The 4,324-nt window shown below is 36.5% G+C and overlaps 2 non-coding genes across 2 annotated transcripts; both read left to right on the top strand.

Annotated features, from left to right (window-relative positions):
* Positions 1-3,612: 3,612 nt before the first annotated feature.
* Positions 3,613-3,693, top strand: TRNAL-AAG (transfer RNA leucine (anticodon AAG)). Its single transcript has one exon. It is a non-coding gene; the product is annotated as a tRNA-Leu (tRNA).
* A 327-nt stretch (positions 3,694-4,020) lies between these two features.
* On the top strand, positions 4,021-4,092 carry TRNAP-AGG (transfer RNA proline (anticodon AGG)). The gene has a single exon. It is a non-coding gene; the product is annotated as a tRNA-Pro (tRNA).
* The last annotated feature ends 232 nt before the right edge of the window (positions 4,093-4,324 follow it).

Raw genomic sequence — 4,324 nt, 5'->3', positions numbered from 1 at the left:
AATTGAACCTATGACCTCCTGAACAATGAGGCACTTATTTGATCAGTTGAGCTAACCCTTGGGGCTTTAATATCATCGATTTAATATTAAAAGAGATGTTATTTGTTTATATTTTCATGGATCAAGTCAGATTCCTCCAAAATCAACAGATTCAGGATGGTGTTGCCATAGCACAATAATGCATACACTTTATTTGGACGATGAAGAAAGATGAACTGATGATGAGGCTAGATTTACATAAAACCTATGATTTCATAGATTGGTCTTTTCTACGGATGATCCTTACCAAGATTGGTTTATGTCTAGACAATGTCGGCTAGATTCTGGTATGTGTCTCATCGATTAATTTCTCAATTCTGATTAATGGAGTTCCATCAACATTCTTCTAGGATCCCAGAGGTCTCCAACAAGGGAGCTCATTATCTCTGTTTTTATTTATCCTGGTTATTGATGGCATGTGTCTCTTCGATTAATTTCACAATTCATATATTTCTGCAGTCTGCAGGTAACTGAAAGGGCATCTATTTATGCATGATGTGCTTATTTTTGGATAGGTCTCATTGTCCCAATGTAATGTTTTACATTTTATTATTTCTAGATCTAGATATGCATTCAGATTATATCTTAATTGCCGCAAATCTATTTTGATTCATTCCTCTGAAAATAATGAGGAGGTTGTTGAGATTGCTATACTTTTTGGGGTGGTTATTTTTGGTCTCGATGTTGGCTTCACATACCTAGGCTTCAAGATGAACCCAAATAAGTACCAGATCATGGATTGACAATGGCTCTTGAATAAATTTCAGAAGTGTCTATCCCTTTGGTCTCATCGTTGGTTATCTATGGGGAGAAGATATATTCTCATACAATTTGTTCTCCAACACATTTTGGTGTATTAGATGCACCTTTACATGTTACTGAGGAAGATCATCTAGAGTATCAAGGTCGTATTTTCAAATTTCCCGTTTTTGGGGGCCAGGGGATTATAATTTCATTTGGTTAGTATGGATGTAATAACTTGGGGGAAGGAGACCGGTGGTTGGGGTTTATTGGATCTAAAGGTTTTTGGTTGGGCTCTTCTAACCAAGATTTTATGGAGAGCACTAAATGGAAACTGTATCTGGCAAGACATCATAAAAGAGAAATATTTAAATGATATGTTGTTGTTGCACTAGTTCAAATATGAGGATGCTGCTATGAGCAAAGGATCATACATTTGGAATGGCTTTTTAAAAATAAGGACTTTTCTTTTTAACAACATGCATTGGTCCTTTGAAAATGGAGGTAAGAACTTAGATGGGTTTGACACTATCTGAGGTACGTTGGATAAACATATCCTTCATATGCAGGTTTTAGAAGCCCCGCATGCAAAAGGTATTACTTCTTGGCACAAATTTAAGAGGGTTTTGATATTATGCATTTCCATCAAGGAAAGAGGCGATGAAGATTGGTCTTGAAGGTTTCAATGTTGTTAGGTGGAATCAATATACTTCTAATTTAAAGATGACAAACATTTTTATGGGTGGTAGTGAAGATGTTCTGTGTTGGAATGGTTCTTTACGTGATGGGAATGTTGTGGTATCGAAAGTATATAAATACTTCTCTTGTACTATACAAGGTTCTATATATCAATGTTGATACAAGGGGGTGTGGCGCTGGAAAGTTCCTTTGCAGATTAATATTTTTGGTTGGCTTTTATGGAAGAACCACACCCTCATTGGGAAAATATTTGTAAAAGAGGTATCAATGGTCCGAGATGGTGTTCTTTCTGTAGGGATTTGTAAGAGAATTCCCTATATTTATTCTTGCAGTGCCCCTTTGCTATTGCAATGTGGTTATAGGTTTTAGAGGGTTTCTTGTTGTCTTCAAGGGCCTTCTCCTCGTTAGAGGCATGTTTTAAATGTTGGTTTAATAGGCGGGGGAAGCATAAGACATTACCCTTGTTCATCACCTAGGAATTATGGTAGGTGAGGAACACAATTATTTTTGAAGGATTCCTTTTTGACATTTCTAGAATCTGCAATAACATATTGGATCGTTTCAATGAAGGAGATTGGATGAAAAAATTGGTTAAAGAGCCCAAGATTCTTAAGAATTTCCATCAGGTCGTGTCTCCAGCAAGATATTTTGACAGTGCTTCTCAACATGGGTGATGTGGTTGTGGGGTTGTGATTTTGATCAACTCAAATATGCAGCTTCAGGTTTTTTGGTTCGTTGGAGGGGGTACAAATACTACAACAAAGATTCTTGCTCTATGGGGGTTGTTATATATGGCTAAGAATCTCAATCTAGAGTGGATTTCCATCTATGGCGATTTAAGGGTCATTATTGAATGAACCTTTAGAAGAGCTAATCTATACTCCCCCAACTTGGCAAATTGGAAGTTACACATTGAGAAGATAAATCAATCTTTTACAAACATTTCAGGACTTTAATCATATTGAATGCAATGCATGCCCATAACAGTAAAGATCAATTACACCATTAAAAAATTTCAATAAACTTTAATTAACATGACAAACATAAAATTAATGTAATAATCATAATAGTAATAAAACATAACAATGATTACGCTCATAATAATCACATATACTATAAACAATGCAATCAACATAGCTATACAAAATGATTAAAAAATGAAAAACTACTCCACTTTTAAAAATTAAAATTATAGTAAAAATAAATCAAAATTATATTTTTAAAAGCCCTTCAAAATATATACATTCACTTAAAAACACCTTAAAGAAGATTCTCCTTAAACATGAAACACCCTTAGAAAACACATTAACTAAAAAGGTCCTCAGAAGGTGCTTCTTAAACATGAAACATTTTTTAAAAAGATAAGCAAGATTCACGAAAACGTTCATGGATAAATATTGAAACATTAATATTAGAGCTAATAAATGTTGAATAGACTAACAAACACAAACTAACAAACAGCAAAGCAGATCTCCTAGATCAAACTTCTTCTCCGACTATCTTCAAAAGGACGAACACAATAGATCGTGAAGCTAAGACACCAATGTCCCAAGAACCAGAAGAGATGAAGGAGATGCAAGATAAAGGAAGTTGGAAGACCGTAGAGAAAAAAAAGAAAGCTACAGCATCAATCTCGCCAAGAAAGACGAGGAGCCAGATAATTAAAAACTAAGAAAATTATAAGTTCGATAGACCAATTTGGTTTCAGTGGACGTTAACCACCATCACCATCATCATCAATTTAGAAATAGCGAAGGAGCAAATTGTGTGCATATGAAACATATTTATGGAAATTTTCTCCAATCTAAGCCACAATCTAAAATTAATAAAAATCCTATAATCAATGATGACTCTATTAAAACCCTAATTTTAAATCAATCTCCGTCGTCCAATCCGATGGCGATGGTGAAGATTGAATTTTGGTTGATTTTTTCCCTTAGCTTACCAATTATACGCATCCGAAAGATCATTGTCATCCTTAATTTTCGTATCGTTATGGAATATGGAGGCGCGTCGTGTTGTTTTGTTGGTGGCACGGTGGGCACTGGGTCGGTTGTCACTCGGATCCAGCGATGCAAGAGGTAAAAGTATTGAGAGACAATGGTAAATTTCCACTCCAAATTTTGAACAACAGTTGAGATGGCCGAGTTGGTCTAAGGCGCCAGATTAAGGTTCTGGTCCGAAAGGGCGTGGGTTCAAATCCCACTCTCAACATACTTACATTGTCATAATGGCCGAGTGGTATAACGCGCCAGACTCAAGCTCTGCTACTCGCTTGATGGCGTGGGTCCAAATCTCACTTCTGACACATTTTATTGTCTCCAGATTCACATGCAATCTGTCTGTCACTTTGGTTGAGGTTTTCGATTCTGAGTGTCTACAGATGTGTCGGAATAATTTGATTCTTCGATCCTGTTTTTGGTGGAAATAGATTCACAGGCAATCTGTCCAGTCGTTTAGTTGTGGTTTTCGATTTTAAGCAGCCGTTCAATTTCCAGTTCCTTCGACATTAACTGAAAATCGCACAACTGGAGCATCTCAGGGCATTTGGTCTAGTGGTATGATTCTCGCTTAGGGTGCGAGAGGTCCCGAGTTCAATTCTCGGAATGCCCCATATCATTGAATATTAGTGGTAGCCTTTGATAGGCTCGAGCTAGGTTAAATCTTCTTTGTTTTTTTTCCCGTGAGCCGTGATATTCATCCCTGCTCTCTCGAAAGATCAATAAATATGACCGGAAGAAAAAGTTAGAACAGGGCAAAATTCAGATGATCAAAACGCTAGTCGTAATAGTTGCAGAATGACAGCACTCGTGCAAAATGATCGAGTTTTTGATAGGCTGGTGGG

Source organism: Pinus tabuliformis, chromosome Q, assembly GCF_031772625.1.
Source record: "Pinus tabuliformis cultivar Carrire ecotype Pingquan chromosome Q, CPIR1, whole genome shotgun sequence".
NCBI lineage: Eukaryota > Viridiplantae > Streptophyta > Pinopsida > Pinales > Pinaceae > Pinus > Pinus tabuliformis.
The sequence above is the reverse complement of the archived record's forward strand: the minus strand, read 5'-3'. Positions and strand labels throughout refer to the sequence as shown.